Source organism: Ailuropoda melanoleuca, chromosome 19 (assembly GCF_002007445.2).
Source record: "Ailuropoda melanoleuca isolate Jingjing chromosome 19, ASM200744v2, whole genome shotgun sequence".
NCBI classification, from domain to species: Eukaryota; Metazoa; Chordata; class Mammalia; order Carnivora; family Ursidae; genus Ailuropoda; species Ailuropoda melanoleuca.
Genome location: NC_048236.1, coordinates 27,575,047 through 27,594,446, shown reverse-complemented (window position 1 = coordinate 27,594,446; position 19,400 = coordinate 27,575,047). Strand labels below are relative to the sequence as shown.

General features: G+C 40.8%; 1 pseudogene; it reads left to right on the top strand.

Annotated features, from left to right (window-relative positions):
• The first annotated feature begins 15,796 nt into the window (after window positions 1-15,796).
• LOC100466850 lies at window positions 15,797-16,901 on the top strand (annotated as a pseudogene).
• Window positions 16,902-19,400: the final 2,499 nt, after the last annotated feature.

Below are 19,400 nucleotides of genomic sequence, written 5' to 3'. Positions count from 1 at the left end.
AAATTTACTTCTCACTTATGTAAATCTAATGCAAGTGCTACTGGTCTGCCAAAAGTTTTCCTTTGCATAATGATTCAGGAACCTACACACCTTCCATCGATGGCTCCACCATCCCCTAGTGCCCAAACAGAAAAGGTAGAGAAAGCAAACCCACTTCTCAATTGCATTAGATCAAAAGCAACACATATAATTTCCTTATCTTCTGTTGGTAAGAACCAGTCATATAGTCACTGTACCTTAGATGAAAGAAGGACTGAAGAATGTAGTCCCAGCCTAAGCAGGTGCTGACACCAGAAGCAGGAATCTTCATTTAAACAGCTAACCATCATGACTCAGAAGGGATGTAACATCCAGGGTTCAAATTTTAACACTTTATTCCAACTGAATAAAGTAGTTAAAAATATGCGTTCCTGGGGCACGTGGGTGGTGCAGTCAGTTCAGCGCCTGACTCTTGGTTTTGGCTCAGGTCATGATCTCAGGGTCATGAGATCCAGCCCTCTCTTGGGCTCTGAGCTCAGCACAGAGTCTGCTTGAGATTCTCTCTCTCCCTCTGTCTCTGTCCCTACCACTTGTACTTTCTCTCTCTCTCTAAAATACATAAATAAATCTTTAAAAAAAAAGTGCAGTTTCTGATTCCTGATCTAAAGGCAGGATAGTAAGTTAGACACAGAGCCATGTCCTCAGTGGGCAATTAGACCATTTTTCTCGAGTTATGTAATTATTTTAAAGGAAACAAACATTTCATACCCAAAACAAGAGTTGCTGAAAAGCATACATCTGTCTTGTGTGTGTGAATACCTTTCACTAAGCAAGGTCTAAAGTAGAATGACCTATAACAAGATCTTAACATATGCACATCCAGGTACTAGAATTAGGATATTTTATTCTTTTCTTTTTATGCTTGTATATTTTTAAGTTTATCTACAATTAATACTTACTACAATCTTGATGATGAATAAATTGTAAAAATTTTCAAAGTAAGTACAAATCAATGTTTTGATATTCAGGAATTTGAAGAAGTGGTTTTCTTTTCTTTTTTTTTTCTTAAAACTGTAGAGTTTATTCACTCTGTTTTGTCTATTAAATCTTAAAGAAGTTGCTTTTTACATTAATCTATTTTTGATCATTTGTTCAGATTGACTGCTAGTTCTCTCTTGGGTCCATCATACAACTCTGTCCCATAATACACTACACACTACCCTCACCAATTACACAGAATTATAATAATAACAATAATTATAATAATGGGCATTTATGATGTGCCAGACACTAAGTTAATTACTTTATACACGATATCTCACTTAATACCTCCTGTGTAAGATAAGTGTTATTATGACCCCATTTATATATAGGAAAACACACTTAGAGAAGTATACTATTCACCCAACCTCTCATAGCTGATCAGTAGCTAAAGTGAATATGAACCCAGGCAGAGCCCATGCATTCAAACGCGGTGTAACTCTCCCTCCAGAAAAACTATATGTTAACTAATAACAACTTACATCTGATAAGTAGTTTATAACATTTAGAGCACCTTTACAAACGTGATTGCACAAGACCTTTACAACGGCATGGGGATTCTCACCATCATTTTCAAGTTGAGGTAATTGAGAGTCAAATGCTCAAGGTTCCAAAGCTAGTAGAAGGTTACATCATACGTATGCATCTAGGGAAACAGCAACCACACTCATTATTTCGATTAAAAGTAATTTAATACAAGAAATTGGTTACCAGTGTATTAGAAAAGCTAGAGGAGAAAAAAAAAGGAGATGACCAGTAGTGTTAGGAAACCACTACCATCCCTAGAGCTGGAGGAAAAGGAAGTGATAATATCCAAGTCAATGGACATTGCACTACTGAGCAGAACTGTGTGAACCCATGTGCCTTTGGACAAGAAACCAGAAGCCAACAAACAGTTCTGTTGAAACTTCTGGACTTGTTGTTTTCACTGCTAGTTTCCATAGTCACTTACCATTGTTCCTGCAGCTGTTAAAGCCAGAAGCAGAAAAAACACAGATTTGCTCTCCTATTTCATGATGCACTATTCCATTAACTAAGTCAAGAGTCTCCAGGAAATATGGTTTTTTGACTTCCCACCATGTGTAATATAGAGGGGAATACAAAAGGGTAACTATGAAGCTAAGAGTCAAGAATCAGATAACTGGTACAGTGGCAGAAACAGAACCGAATTCAGAGCTTCTGACTTAAAATCAGTTCTTTTTATCCAATGTATATTTATGTAATTCCTCTGAGCCAGGCACCATGATAGCTTCCAGAGTTCCCATTATGAGCCAGGTATTATAAACTAGGTATATGAACTGAGTATTACCTGGCCATGGCCCTGTGGGGATTACAGTGTCATGGAAATGTATATGGGAATTCTTTCCATTACAGTCCATCCTCTGGACAAAGCTGAGGCATCTTTTATGGGTGCAAGAGTTTGCTGGATTTTGCTGTATCAATTTGATTAAGCTGTGAGCTATGTTTCCCATTGTTTCCTACTCTGTATGTTTCTCAGTTAGAGTTGGCCAAAAAGAAGAACTGGAAAGCAGAACCCAATCCACAAGACTGGAAAGCAGAAGTAAAGCAAAACTATTGTTCTCAGAAATCTTTGTGGTAAGATATGGACAGATGAAGAAGTGCCTGGTGGGCTTCGACTCTCCTTCATTCTACATCCAGCCTGTCTTCTCAACTGTTGGTTCCACCAGCCACCCTCATGTTTGCCTACAATGAAACACAGCAGCTACTTATCATGCATCACTTCCTGAGCTGTCCCTTCACAGTCCCACTTCAGCTGAATGTGCTCACTTTGCAGATTTCCCTACAAGCTCATTTGTTCAGTCATTCTGGTCTATCAGGCTGACCAGTTAGGGACTCCTCCTCAATCCTCCCTTGCAGACCTTTACTTCCAAGTCCCCCAACAACTGTGCACAGTCTAGTTCCTGCTAAAGAAATCTCTTATCTCGTAAACTCAAAGTGGCCCTACTATCTGACTGATAAAGTTAATATAGAGTCTCTTTGACATTTTCAAGGACAAGCTGTCTTTAAAACTCCTGGGAAGAGCTGCTACATGCTATACTCAACCATTTTTTAGGTATGATTTGTGATGATCTCTTACATGTCTAAGACCTATTCACCTTTTGGCCTGATCCCCTCCCAATCATTAGTATAGTACTCTGATCTGGCTACAAAATTCAAAGTCTAGTTAATCTCTGACATTAAATTACTAAATAATTCAGCAAAATGCTTCAGGCAGGTCTCCTAGGAACACCAAGTGGCTAACCAAAAAGATAACCAAAAGATGATTGGAAATGCCTCTTATCTCTTTCTATTAAAAAGTTTATTTCTCTTATTGCTTATATTAGTTGACTTTTTCTCCCTTCCCTGGTGTAACGCTGAGTTCCTTCTATTACAATATTAATATTACAAGTCTTCTCAATTTGCTTGCAGGTTATTATTTGTCCTATTGACTATGTACTAGAATCAGAGAGTATTAACTACCTTTCCTTGTGATGTCATGATAATTACTAAAGAGGATAAAACAGGTTCAGCAAAAATCAACTCTTCAGTGAAAATCAGGACTTGCCTTCCTAATCTGGAAAAAAAAAAAAAAAGAAAAGGAATAAGGGCTTTGGAAAGATTATCATGTGTTCTTTTCAGTGAGTCACTAAACCATTAAGTGTAATTTTCCTCTATGTAACTGTGATAGAAAATGTCATCATCTAAACTATATCTAAACTATTTGAAGTGCTGACCAACAGAAATAAAGCTAATAGACAGACTTTTTGACAACAGCAGAGGAAAAGTTCTGAAATCCCATATCAGCTTACACTCATTTAACACATTTAGTTGATTATAATGAACATGTCAACATTAAATACAAACCTAGGACAGACTAGGAGCTCTGGGGGATTTGGATAGCCAGAAGTAAGCACACAAGTCAGAGTCCCAGAGAGTGACCTGCAAAAAAAATCTCTAAGATGTGGTTCTTTCATAGAAATCTCTATACAACAGTGGGCAAGCAAGGCAGCACTTTATGGTTTATCATGGCAGAATGAGGTGAGGAGGTGGGGAGGAGAGGAAAAGAGATTCTACCCATGTTGACAGAGCCTTTTTATTCAAGGTGACCTTGGTACAGGATGGCTTGGAGAGGGAGCAGCCAGGAACAGGAAGCAACAGCAGCAGAGAGATGCCTCAAACAGGCTCAGAAGAGCAGTATGAAAAAGAGATCTGAGGGGCGCCTGGGTGGCATAGCGGTTAAGCGTCTGCCTTCGGCTCAGGGCGTGATCCCGGCGTTGTGGGATCGAGCCCCACATCAGGCTCCTCTGCTGTGAGCCTGCTTCTTCCTCTCCCACTCCCCCTGCTTGTGTTCCCTCTCTCACTGGCTGTCTCTATCTCTGTCGAATAAATAAATAAAATCTTAAAAAAAAAAAAAAAAAAAAAAAAAAAAGAAAAAGAGATCTGAGGAGGGAAAATGACAAAAGACAAAAGGCACATGCCCAGAAGCAATCATCACACACACTCTGCAGACTTTGAGATCCAACTGGAGAGATTTTTTGTAGGAGAGGGGAAAGCTGGTGTCACAATAGCAGGGAGAGACGGGGTACATATTTACATTTAAATTGTTCCAAAATACTTTGAGGCAGTTCACAATAAAAGTAAGGACTGAAAACTCTTTAAGTGTTTAAGATGGAATGTCTTCTCTAACCCTACCCTATCCCCACCAGCTTAGCACTGTTCCAGGACCTCAAAACACATTTGTTGAATTAATGAGTAATAAATAACATAAAAGCAAAAAATGGTACCAAATCCAACATTTAATTTACTCAATAAATAACATAATGTGATGCCTGGTGGCTCAGTCAGTTAAGTGTCCGACTCTTGATTTCGGCTCAGGTCATGATCTGAGGTTGTGAGATTGAGCCCCACATCAGGCTCCATGCTGGGCATGGAGACTGCTTAAGATTCTTTCTCTCCCTCTCCCCCTGCCCCTCTCTGTCACCTCTCTCTCTCCCCTGCTTTAAAATAAATAAATAACATAAAAGTAAAAAATAGTAAAGAAAAAAACTGGAAAAATACAAAAAGAGCGAAACAATATTAAATGATGAAGAGCTTGACTAAGAAAAGCTGCAAGAATTGGCTAGAAATTGAACTTCCTAAAAATCAAAGTAAAGATCTTATAAAAATGAGTTTAATAGAGGCAAAATTTCACAGAATAATGAATAGCTGTTCATTAGTTCCTGAGCAGGTTTTGTCACAAAGATATTTACATAAGAGACTGAGCAGTACAACAGACACATTCTCAAAAGCCATTTAATGAAAACTATGACAAAAACCTTCCACATATGGTTATTCCTTATACTAGACCTTTGTGAAAGCTGAGGATGGAAGGTAAAGTTTTTGGTTTTTAGAAGAAATTCAAGTGAAGGGCAGGGCATGGTGATACACTCTCGGTATGTAGCATTCCAATGATTTCTCCTAATACATAGATAAATTTGAAAGAAGCTTATAGGATGACTGCTTAACTTATCCCTTACTATTCCTATCAAAGATCAATTATGCCACCAGGTTTTTAAGAAGAATTGATATGATAAGAACTACAGAAATGAGCAATTCCTGAAGAGTAGTCATTCTATAGTATGGATTGAAAGAACATCTCTATAACCAAGATGTTGCTCTCCTAGGGCCATTGCTAGGTCTCATTTACAGTCTTGAATAGTTGCACATCTAAAATGCCATAGGAGTGCCCACAAATGGGATTCCAGCCTTTTCTCAGAGATAAGTTCCAATGCTGGTCAAATGTCCCAAAGTGTATATAACCATACACCACTACATAAATACAAATGAAATGGCAATGGCCTTCAAGATTTTGAAAATTGCAGTTACCACTTTTACAACTATAGAACTTTGACCTGCCAAACAAAGCAATATGGAACGGTGTTGAATTCCAGTGTCTAACATGATATTAATCACAGATGGACCCCTAGTTAGCCAAATAATATTACTCATTGCATAATATTACATAGCCCATCTTTATGTCAAAGCATTTGCCTAAAATACTGATTTGGGGTTTTGAAATAATCAATATTTAGATGTTCTTCCTGACAAGGTTGAGCTAATTCTTCACACTGCCACCACAGTGTGAAAGGCAGTCCCTGTCATCAGCACAGGAAAAACCTAGAATCCTATTTGCAGGAACTCACATGTCTCTCATCTAAAATTATTCAGGAACACACTTAAAAACATGAAGCAAGATACAGCCCTGTTTTGCTACATTTAAAATAAAAATTTTCTCTAGTAGAAGATTTTCCTGCCTGATTTGACTTTAGAACTATTTTTGTAACCAACACTCTCTGAAAAATCTGGAAAATCTTTGATATATAGAGAGATCATAAAATTCAATCCATAAACAATGTTTGTGTATGTAATCAGAGCTCAAAAAAAAGTTATAAAAGTTATTTAAAAATATAATTATTCTTATTCAGGTAAAGCAAAACACTAAAACTATGATCAATTATGGAACACAAAAGCCTCAACCCTGCCTGTTTCTCTGGCAAGAAGATAAATTATGAAACCCAATGTCACCCTCGGGAAAAATTGCTGCAAAGAACTGAGACGCTGTCCAGAATGCAGATGTACATGTAATGTTGGAGGTGGGTGATCAGTATTTTTGAAGCAAGACCATATTTTATATTCTCCCTGTGGAGATTGTACTGGAGAAGTGAATTGGAATAACTGATACTGCAAAAATTCAAACTCAGAGTAAGAAAACAGTTTCAAGAGCTCTTACATAAAAGAGAGCTTCTTCTTTGACTATGTCGTTGGCTGTTGGTTAGCCAATTGGGGATGAAAACCAGAATCATCTGTGCAGCTTTTCTAGAAAGAACATGGATCCCGAGTCACAGCTAAGGTGAACAAAACTTACCAGTCAGGGTCAACCACTTGGGAGCAAGAAATAAACATCTAGCATGTCCGAGCTTATATATTTGGAAATTTGTTATTAAGCAGCTAGCATTACTTACCCATATACATGGCTAGAGGAATATACGTTAGAAGAAAAATCAGGATCCAATCTTGGGAACTGTCTGACCACCGGCTTCCCTCCCACCCCGCTTCATGAATGCAGCCTTGGGCTTTACCCATAACCCCGCCATCTAGGATACATAAGCTACTGGAAGAGCTGTTACACGTTTTTCCCCTAGATGACAGGGATACAGAGCCATTGGCAGATACAGACAACTCTATACCTTATCATAGTCAGTTCATCTTGTACTTTTTACTTTGGCTCATCCTTGATAGTCTCATCAGAGTGACAGAGTCACTTTAACATTTTGGCTCATCCTATTCTCAGCACACATCTGATTCTGCTTTAACAAGGAAGAATGACCTTTCTAGTTACCTAGCATATTCTGTTCCCTCGCCAGCAACTTCATTAGAAATCCCTATAATTTCTACTAGGAACCACATTACAAAATTGCAAGAACCAAATTTGATGATCTCTCTCTCTCTCTCTCTCTCTCACACACACACACACACACACACACACCTTTCTGATGTGAGGGTGTGCATAATTTGGAGGCAGATAAAAAATGAAGATACATCACACAAAAAGCAGGAGTAGCAAATTGTAGTCTATTCCTTGAACTGTAAGATGATGGCTGACAAGAGCAAAAGGTTTTCTCTCACTCTCTCTAAGCTTCCTGAACCTCCCTATCACACCATTCTAATTCTGTATGCTGCAATCCAAAGGGGGGTCATCCTGAGGGGGGATTATATTGGGATTAAAGAAGCAGCAATCGCTTTCAACCAGTGATCTAGAGTGTCAATATAACAAATAATTAATAATACCGATCCCCTTGAGTCACTGGCTTCATTATCTAATGGGGGGAAAAACATGGAGAAAACTAAGACCTTGAACAGAAGGTAAATTATTCTTTAAAATTTAGGTCACTTGTAGGCAGAGCATGTTAAATCCCTTGGGAAGAGAGGCAGGGAAGGATTTCAGGTGAGAGTCAGTCTGTTTACTTCTTTGCCCTGCCAAACTTCAAAATAAAATTCTTTGTTGTTGTTGTTGGCGTTGTTGTTTCTGGAAACATTCAGAGCTGACAGGATCAGAGAATATGCAGCTGTTTGCCTTTTGTAACTTAAAGTCAAATGTGTCTACAGTTTCCGATTTGCTAACTCTTACAGGGTTTGACAAGCCTGGTGAATACCGCACACCTGACCAATTTCTTGGCGTGGGCAAATTTATAGATTTTTTTCAGTGAATGTGCCCAAGAAAAAGGGCCGCCGGGAGAAGTCAGCCAGCTCTACAGGCTGAGAGCACACCAGAGTTGATGAGAATGAAATTGGATGCGCATGGGGCTAAACACTGGGCTCTGGGAATATTAAATGAAACTTGTAAAAGGATCACATTCAGGTAAAAAAAAAAAAAAGGTTAGTATGGCAGAGAGGAGGGAAGTCAACTAAATGAGATTCTCAGTTGTAGGGGGAAAGGAGTCTCAAGATGTTAGAACCCAAATGAACAGCACAAATGAATTCAAGCAGAAGAGAAGTTGAGACTGGGTAAAGATTATTAGTAGAAATGATTTCCTGTTAAAATGTGGAGTCCCAACATTATATACTTTGCTCTAAGGTATCTCTAGCCTAACCAAAAAGGCTGTGCAATTTTTCTCCAGGTAAACAAGGGCGGTTTGCAGCAGGACTTCTTTTACTAGCTATGACAAGCTAAGGATTGTTTTTTCAATAAAAGCTACATTTTCCTAGAGTGAGGGAGTAAATTAGGTTCCCAAATCTCAAGGATCCCAAAACTGGGGTACAAAACCCCACATGGGGATAACTCCAGCCATAATCAATTAGTTTCTGTTTATTAGTTCATGTTTTCCAGGACACTCCAATCCAGGGGAAAATGGAAGGGTGAAAGAGCAACAGGCAGGGAGGGAAATAACCATCCAAACTTGCAATTCCTCCCCTCTCCCCTAAGGCCAACCTGCAACTAGTCAGTCCCTCTCAAATTCTCCACCAACATTTTTGAGCAACCCTAGTGGTATCAAATGGGGATTTCGTGGCAGAGAATGGGGCATCCTCTCAGCTGCCTGTGGCATCTTCCATTTCCTCTTCTCCTAATTCATGATGGCTGGCTGTCCCAGAATCATGTTATTGGAGGCACTTCTGCCACTCTGCTCACCACAGCAGTGCCACGACTGTCAGCGTCCTCGACACCCAACCAGATGCTGTCCCCCTCCAGGTGCTGACAGCGTGAAGCTGTTCACCATGCTGTGTCACAGGAGGCATCTGTCATCCAAGCAGAGACTCCAGTGCTATCTGCCATCACCGTAAAAGCTGCTGGCGTCAATGTAGCTGACATTTGATTTGCAGTTCCCCTAGTTTTCCCTCAACTTTAATCGGAGCTCTCTTACCCCAGAGCTCAGCCCAAGAGGCTGCATCAGGTTACAACTTGAATGACATTTGCCATTATCCGAATCCCTCCTCCTTTAAGACACTACTCCACAGTCCTTTTAGCACAGTTGATATCTTGATGATCTCTTTACTTGGACTGAATTCCCTCCAAAGAGGTGTCTCCTTCCCTATAGTGAATAAGGTAGACCTGTTCCTCCAGTCCTATAGACATGGCCCATCATGTCTGAATCCGGGGCTCTGCTGGGTTACCATACATTTATTCATTCAACAAATATTATTGAGCACCTGTTTACCAGAGACTTTAATTAATGTAAGGGATGCAATGGTGAAAAAGATCAATATAATCCACGCCTTTGTGAAGCTTTCATTGTGCTAAGAAAGATAAAACAATAATAAATAAACTGGTATGAATGTTATATAATCGCAAGACAGATGACTATATAAATACATAAGGAAATTTTTGAACCTATGCTTTGAAGAGAGGAAAATCAATTTGCTCAAGTTTATCCTGTAAGTAGGTCAACATAATAAAGGTTCCAATGATTACGACCTTCTTAAAAAAGTTTTGGAGGAACGTTCAAAACTACCTGGATATTCTCCAGCACCAGTCCTAGGAAATTGAATTATAGATCCCTCCCTAGGTAAAGTTCCACAATGATTTCCTTCTCTGTCTGTGATATAGGGCACTCAGTATAATCGGCCACCATCAGCAACCATGGATTTTGGGGCACAAATTGCCCACAGAGGTTCTGAATTGTCTTGGAAATAAGATAACGCATTGTTCCAATTCATTCAGAACCATCTTTGAAGTTAGTCTTGCAGCTCCCTTGCAGAGTTAATTTGGCCAGCGGCTCTCCTAAATTTCTTGTGTAAAAAAGCCAAAAATGAAGGAAATCTATCTCTGCCTATGAAGCCCCTGCAATTTCCCCTTTTACTGACGCCACCATTGCCACGCACACGGTCATTCTCAGTTTCACGCTGGGGTTCTGGGGCAGGTAGTCTCCGAGAGACAACAGGCTGAGCACAGAGGCTCAGGAAGAACTTCCAGCTGCAAGGCCAGAGATGGGGAGGCAGAGGAGGAGCCCCTCCACTCCCCGGTTAGTGAAGTGCCAGGAATCTTAAAAATGATAATACGGATTTTTTTAAAGGTTGAGGAAAAACACATCTAGTGCTTCTCAGACTCTAACAATTCCAGCTGCCAGAGAGGGTGAAACAGAGCAAACAGTAGTCCTGGCCATGTTAGGACTGAGCGAGCCATTATCGCTGCTGCCCAAGCCCAGGAGAGACACAGAATAATCTGTAGCCTGCAGAGCACAGCTGCCACCGTACAGAGGCAAGCTGGGGAAAGACCCAGAACCCAGAACCACAAAGTTAGTGGTGATGACCATATGGACGACAGTGGTGGTGGGCGTAAGATTAGAATTGCAGTGGAAGCAGCATTGGTTGTACTAAGGGCCACGGAGGAAATATCAACAGGGGGAGCAGCAGCACCCAGGTCCAAGCAGCAGAGGGGCAGCCAAACAAAGGAGACACATCACCTCCACAGAGTGTGGGTGTATCCTTTCCTGATCATCTTGGGAGCAGAAAGTACTAATGGAGAACTAGACTTCCAGTAATCTGGTGAGGCTTGAGCTGATTTTGTGACTCTATTGAACCTTGGTGCAGGAGAAACACTTGTTATACCTGTATAGGTTAAAACAGGGGTATCAGTCTCCAGTGATAGCAAGGCATTCTAGGATGGGTTCATAAGAATGAAAACACCCTCCAATACATATTCCTTGAGGCAAGTGAGTTCATCCTATTTACGCCCTTTATACTTACACCTCTCCTTCCCCATCCATAAATAAAACTAAGGGCAGTATGATTTTATTGTTATGGAACCAATCACCTTGTCCTTCCAAGATCATTTGACCCCTTGAGTTGACAGCTCATCTGAGTTCCTGGTCTCCATTCCTGAATCCCACTTCTCTTCTCAGCAGTTACCCGAGCTATCTACCCAGCTTGTGCCTTGGGTGTTCCTCCTTTCCCCTCCCCTGTGCCTGACATAATGTCTAAATACTGCCACTGCTCTGCCCAGTACAGCATCTGGAGTACGCATGCATCTGATTGTCCCTCTAGGCTCCCTCTACCTTATTGCTCAGTTGGAATGGCTTCTTTCAGTCAAAAGGCTTTAATAGCTACTCAATATCTATAGCTCACCATCATACTCCCAGCACCTACTACCACATGATGAGATATCAATTCCCTCCCTAATAACAGAACCTCTAATCATATCTTCTAAAAGTAAAGATCTCAACCAACAAGGAGATTTCATGTCCTATGCCCCTTGGCGAATGTATTACCCTTTTTACAGATCCTAAATATCTTACTGGACAAATACTGTGAACTTTTTCAAATGTTGTCATCAAATGCTTTCGAAGAGCCTTTCTGAAGCATGGTAGAACTACAAGATCCACTCTGCCCATCCCTGATGAGCATCTTGATATATCAACTTCCCTACCCAAGGGTCATAAAGACAAGCTCTCCCCTGCTGACCATAAAGCAAATCTTGGAGGTGGTACTGGCTACCAAATGTACCAAAGAGAGTCTTTCATTTTTTCATGTTAAGGAACTGGATGTGATGGGCCCCAGGCACGGGCTAGTGTGCCCTCCTTTCTTGCAATGCAGGTATATAATCAGGGAAGCCTTATTTATGAACTTTGTGGCTTTTATTCTCTACAACAAATGCTCAGGGTATAAAAAGTACTCTAAAAAAATTTGATGAGTGAATGACAGTGATTCATGTTCTAAATTTTGGCCCCTGGATAGTCATCCATCCATGAATATTAGTACCATTGACTTTGCCTTGTTTAAAACATGAAAAAAATGGGTTTGTCTATAAGTCACTGGGCTACAAATATTTGGAGTCCTAAAATCAGAATAATGAAAGGGCAGAGCAAGAGGATAAAGCAAAAGCTAATATATGATATTTTTATCTTTAAAAATAAAACAAAAACATCCCATAAAAACATACTTTATATGTGAGTTAAAAATTATGGGAAAGATTAGAAGAATGAAGGACATGGGAACAATTGAAATCATTAGAAGGAAGTAAAGTGTATTTTTCAAAAAGACTATAGGCAAGGGGAAATCTTCATAGGAAATAACCAAAGAAAACAAACATAAAGGTGGTCACACAGAAAACTGCCACATTTTTCTAGTGTTTCATTTCCAAGATGTCACTACTAAAAATGTTAATAGCAGAAAAGGCAATTAAATAATACATCTGGGCCATTGTGAGCATTGGCTAGAACCAACACAATAGTACACAGGTCACTGAAGTGCATGTAATGCATGAGTAAAGAAGAATACCACAGGCAGAAAAACATACAGGTGCAAAATACGAAGGACCCAAGGACATCTCTCTAAGGTACTGTGAGGGGGGAAAAACTCATAAGCTATGCTGCAGATAAAGGGGTGAAAGCAATGAACTGTGCATAGACAAGGATGTGATTTAAATTATGCCAGTGTCATGCTGGATAAACCAATAAAGGAGCTTAATCGCTGCTACAAAAGCCCAAGGTTAATAATGACAAACTCCCCCAACAGTTGCACAGCAATAGTATGAAAAAAGATGACTTTGGACAGAAGCTGTATAATGGCTACTCTCTGCACCTGGAGAAGTTCAATAGAACTGTGTGAAAGAAATCAGATACAAATCTGTCCAAAACAGAGGGGAAAGACTCTTAGACAGACAGATGGTATTTTTAAAATCATAATGAAACCAGCTTCAGGGAAAATCTTTGACAGGGAAGTGAGGTGAGAAAATAAGCATCCATTAGCATAATGGGTCCCAGAATCCAGGTACTACTTGATAACGTACAGAATGTACAGTAGATTTAAAAGGAGCCACTAATGTACTAGCCCCAATCTACCAAAAAGTCTTGTCTCTCAAGAAAAAAAATAAATAAATAAGAGAGGTTTTCATTAATTTCCTGCTTCCAAATGACCTCTTCAAGAGTGGAAATTTCCCTGGAAAACTTAGAACCGGGAAAGCAATCCAATCTCAATGGGCTAAGAGAACTCACCTTCTGCCTGGTCCTCAACTTAGTAGGAGGCATTGCCCCAGACAGACCCAGGTTGGAAAAAGAAAAAAGGTAGCACCAAATCTGCCACTGACTCTCAAACCACAGTCCCCTTAAGAGTAAAATAATGCCTGGTATTTATGTTACAACCACCAAGAAATGCAAAGATATAGCCGAGACTAAGAAATATGTGATGTGCCTGTCTGAGTCTTGAGTATTTTTTCATAATGTTGTATCAACTGTACAACTATGAGGATGTCATACTCCCATAAAGCACATCCCTCTCTTAAAGCAACTTTCCACTCTGAATCGTGTGTGTGTGTGTGTGTGTGTGTGTGTGTGTGTGTGTGTGTAAAAGAGAGACAAAGAGAGAAAGTCAAAGAGACAGAAAGAGAAAAGCAGCAGAGTGAATGAAGGAATGGTATAAGGAGAGACAGGTCCCAAAGGCGTAACCTTTACCCAAGGTTGTATCATTTCCTTTACATTCCAAATCAGCCAGTAACAATCACCTGGCCTACAGGAAGCCTGGTTAATAGAGGTCAGTACTGGGGCCTTACGTGTGAGGAGATACGGTCAACCCAATTAGCCGGGAAGGACAGAGCAAAGGTAGGCTTTATGGAGATACCAGTCTTCCAATACCATTCTGATGCTTCCTAACTGTAATAACTGTAGAGACCCAAGTTTGAAAGATATTTCTTCCCTCTGAGTTCACTGCTACTTCTATTTCTACTTAACTTCCATATGACTAATAAATAATAAAAGCCAATCATTTTCAAGAAACCCTTTCTTCCAGATCTGCCCTTGCTTCCTCTCCCTGCTTCTTCACACCTCACAGTTCTTTCTTCCTCGCATCTCTTTATTCCAACTCTCTTTCTGCTCATTATCTTTTATCTAATCTTCTTTCCCCCTCTCCACCTTTCTATCTTCCCCACTTTGAGCTCCCTTTGCCATGTTCTTCATCCCCTCCTACCGTAACCTCCTCCCTTCCCTTCCTTCCAACCACCATAACGATTCTCTGAAACTGCTGATACTTGGATTCAAAGTTGTTGTTTTTTTAAAGGTTTTATTTACTCATTTGAGAGAGAGAGAGAATAAGCAGTGGGGAGTAGCAGACGGAGAGGGAGAAGCAGGCTCCTTCACTGAGCAGGGAGCCCAACAAGGTGGGGGGTGGATCCCAGGATCCGGGGATCATGACCTGTGCCCTGTGCCGAAAGGAAGACACTTAACCAGCTGATCCACCCAAGTGCCCCACAAAGTTTTTGAATATAGTCAAACCTCTGTGGTTTATTATAATTGGGGGAAAAAAAAAGATCATTTAACTTAATGGAAATTTTGAGGAAGAAAACTTTTCTTAAAGAAATGGGGTTTCAAGGCATTCCAGGACAAAGCAGTGAAACCACTGTCACAGGAAGGCAAGCTGCGAAAGCACTTTAACTGATAACATATTTATAATTAGTGTATCCATTGTCTGAATGCAAATGTTTCAGCTGAAGGCCTTCACTCTCAATCAGCATAACATTTCTCTTGTTTAATCTATTAATTTACTTAGCAACCCCTTTTTCATAGATGCAGGTTAAACAAGGATTCTAACAAAACTTTATGTCCCAGCAGATGGCCCATAGAAACAGCCTTGCTAGTCTAATCAAAACAAATTTTGCACAACAAACACTTGCTCTGTTGAATGGCCTTGTCACAATCACACTCTATGTCAGAGTCATTCTCCATAAAGGAAAAAAATTTTAATTGGTAATATTTGCTGTTTGCATTGTAAGCAGGCAGAGCTGGCCTTACATATAAATACAAAAATAGTCTGTCGGCTAGGTCCTGCTCAATCCTTTTCTTATCCTTCTCCCTTCTATCGCACTTGGGCCCCCGCATCCCATGAGCAAGTGGTCTATTTCCCTGCCTTCCATGGAAGTGCCTCCTTCTTCCAAGGGTCAGTTCCCATCCCCTGGAAAATCCATCCATTTATAAAGCTGTTAAAAGGAACACTACTGCATTTCAAGAATCCTTTTATTATTTTACCAATCTACCCTGATTTCTGTAAAATTTAACTTACTTTAAAAAAATGTCTGCTGGATTTCTAAAAGAATTTTATATCCTGAGGCGCTCTCAGGGCTCCACCGTGCGGTCGCGGTGCGCGCTGCGGGCTGCCTCCCTGTGCTGTGTGGCGCGCGCGCGGCGGGGGGGCGGGGGGGGTGGTCACAGCTTTACCTAAACACCTTTCCAACAGCTTCCATTTCGGCATTGAAGACTGTTCTCAGCAACAACCCTTTGTCATATCCAGGAATCAGAGACAACCATCATTTCACCAGCTTGCCCCGTGGCTACAGACACAATGCTGTATTTCTTCTCCCAGTAATTTAATGGGTCAACAGTATAAATCCTATAATTTCTTCATTAAATTGACAGCAGATGAGCTTTGGAAAGGTGCTTTGGCAGAGACTGGAGCAGGAGCAAGAAAAGGAAATGGGAAAAGAACTAAGAAAAAGAGAACAAAGGATCTGAACAAGGCTCAGATCATTGGTGAAAGGTGTCACGGCTTCCTCTGGCCTGGTCTGAATGTCCCTCTTATGAGAGAGGGAGCTGTGCAGACCGTTGCCCAAAGAAGCAAGGAAGAGCAGGAGAAGGTAGAGGCTGACCTGGTCCAGCAGAGGGAAGAGTGGGACCGCAAGAGGAAGAGGAAGGTTAAACGGGAGCGAGGATGGAGCAGAAACATATGGGGAGGCGTCAGTCTTGGCCCCCCTGACCATGGTCCCAAAGGAGAAACATATGATGATTTTGATGCCAGGATACTTGAAGTAAGAAATGTTTTCAATATGACAGCAAAAGAGGGAGGAAAAGAAACCAGCCCGAGTCCTGGTTGGTGTGGGGAACGGCAGAGGAGCTACAGGTTTTGCCACTGGGAAAGACATTGATCAGGTGGACGCTTTCAGAAAAGCAAAGAACAGAGCAGTTTGCTATTTGCATTATATAGAACGATGAGAAGACCATATGATATTCCGTGATATTTCTTTAAGATTTAAAAGGACCCATATCAAGATAAAGAAACAACCCAGGGGCTACGGCCTCCACAGCCATGGGGCCATCGTCACCATCTGCCAGCTCATTGGCATCAAAGACATGTCTGCCAAGGTCTCTGGGTTGGTCCACATGGTCAACCTCCCACGGGGTCTTTTCCATGGGCTCTCACACAAGGAAACCCATCAACAACTGGCTAAGAGTCTCCACTTGGTAGAATTCCGGGAGGAATATGGCCCTCTGCCCATCGTGGTGGCCTCCCACCAGGAAGCCTTGAGAAAGGATCCAAAGCCAGAAGATGAGGTTCCAGACATCAAACTGGACTGGGAAGAAGTGAAGGCCGCACAGGGAATGAAGCACTTAGTGTGGTCGAGTTTAAAGAGAGCCGCCACCTGAGCTTCCCTCTGGCCTAGTACAGTAGCAGTAGCTAGCACCGTCCAGCACTCTAGAGGAGACTCAACCCCTCACATTTTGGAATGTCACTTTCTTTTTAAAGGACAGGCCAATCTTCTTCACTGGCAAATAATAAATAACTATAGCTTTAAAAAAAAAAAAGAATTTTATATCCTCTTCTGAATCAAAGAAATAGAGCTTTGAATTTGATTAACATGAGGTCTCAAAGAACTTATGTTGTCAATACCCCATCCTATGAAATGTACTCTTTACCCACAACCCAGCCTGGACCCCCTTTTTGGAGAGTGCATACCCACAGCTTCTGGTGAGAGGTTTCTTTAGCACTGTTGACGACTACATAACCCATAGAGTTCCTCAGTCACTGTTGATCGGGGCAGGCCCTAACCCAAAATGAGCCAGTTAATTCTCTTTCCAGAAAACCTGAGAAGAAAATTGAGAGATTCCAGTTATCTGGACTCTAAGGGCCTATATGTTTCCGTACAACTAAATGCTGAGACAGGATCAGTTTTAGCGTGATGATGACATGCCCTCATTGCAAACTGGCCTAAAATAAGTTGACCATTTATAACTATTAGGTTCTTTCACTAAAGGCAGAAGCAATAATATTTTAGCCTCAGGACTAAGCTAAACTTCTCATCACAGTTGGACAACAGAACCCAGGAACAGAGCCAAACGAGTCCTAAGACAAGAAATGCCCTTCCAGAAATATACTCATATTTGCTCATATAAAGAAGAGTTGCATACACAATATTTCTAGTCAATCCCTATATCATGAACATCACACATTTCACTAATTCAAAGTCATTTCTAATGCCCTTTTGGCTAATTTTAAAACTGTCTAGAAATAAGTAGAGGTAAATATGTTTGCAACTTGTAGGAGCAGTCTTTCGAGTGTGGATTTCTGGTTAAGTTCTTTCAAATGCTGACTAGTGTATGTTGCCAATTTCCTGGGAGCAGTGTCTGGTTGAGTACTTCAAAATTCAAAATTCAATTACTGGCTTCCCAAGTAAATATCAACTATGCATATATAGATGTATATATACACACATAGGCATACATACACACATGTGTGCATCCATATATATATGTATGTGTAGATAGAGATATAGCTAGACATATACACATACTATCTTCACTAAGTGTTTTAAAATAGATATAGACATTGTACAGCTGTGTGTTAGCAGAGCCTAAGTACCCAGTTTGCAGAGAGGAAGGTGAAACTGATGTCAACAGGGAATACCTGAGGACTCAGGGGAAGAATTCTTAAGACTGCTATCTTCATTTTCAGTAATTTCTCCTCTCTGGTTTCCATCCTTTGTGAGACCTACCTGTACTTNATTTATTTATTTGACAGAGATAGAGACAGCCAGCGAGAGAGGGAACACAAGCAGGGGGAGTGGGAGAGGAAGAAGCAGGCTCATAGCAGAGGAGCCTGATGTGGGGCTCGATCCCATAACGCCGGGATCACGCCCTGAGCCGAAGGCAGACGCTTAACCGCTGTGCCACCCAGGTGCCCCTGTACTTCCTTCTTTAGGTTAATGCAAGATATCCTTATAGCATCATATTAAGTTTCTCCTCTTCCATATGCTAATTTGAGTATATTCTGTTACTACCAAACAATCCTAGACTGAAAAATTAATACTATTCTTACAGAGTTAATATAATTACCAACACAAATTTGATATATTAGTTAGCTTCCCAGCTTCATTATAGGCTAAGGTATGATTTCCATTAGGCCTATTAAAATACTAAGTAGCTCAAAGACTGTATTTGCCATCTTCACAGACTCCTTCCCCCAGTTGAGAACCACTAAGCAGTTGTGTGAATGTTCAAGTGATTTTCTCTAAACATTTCTAAGCATATGTGTATTTTAAAGGAGGATACTTTTTAAGCTCAACCAACCTTTGCTGAGTACTTGATATATTCAAAGAACTATCTTAAGTGCTAGAGGATATTTAAAGGTAAAAGACATTTTCTTAACCCCAGGGTTGGGGTTCTATTAGCATTCTAATGATGGGAATGAAGGACTAGGAAAGCACACAAATGACTACACTAAAAGGTCAATAAAGGTAGTTAAGTGTCGTGAAAAGTATAAATTCTGAAGGGGTCTGAAGGCAAAGGACAGTTTACTAAGCTCAGTACGTACGAGTCCACAAAATTCTCAAAGTACTGGGTAGATACTGAGAGACGGTATGGTCTGCATAGGCAGAGATACAAGAAAGAGGAGGGAAGGCCTACCAGGCAAGAGAAACTGCAGGGAAGTACACAGCCTGCAAATCAGAGGACCTGTTCTAGAAACAGTAGGAGTATGCTTCTGCTCTGGTAGAAAATGCCTGAAGACATGATGTGTGAGAAAGACTAGAAAGGTAGGTTTGGACAGATTGAAAGCCCTGAGTCACACACCAAAGTTTTAAAAAGTTTGTTCTATTGTCCGGGGGGGGGGGGGGGGGGGGGGGGGTGGAGTCAGAGCAGAAAAGTGGC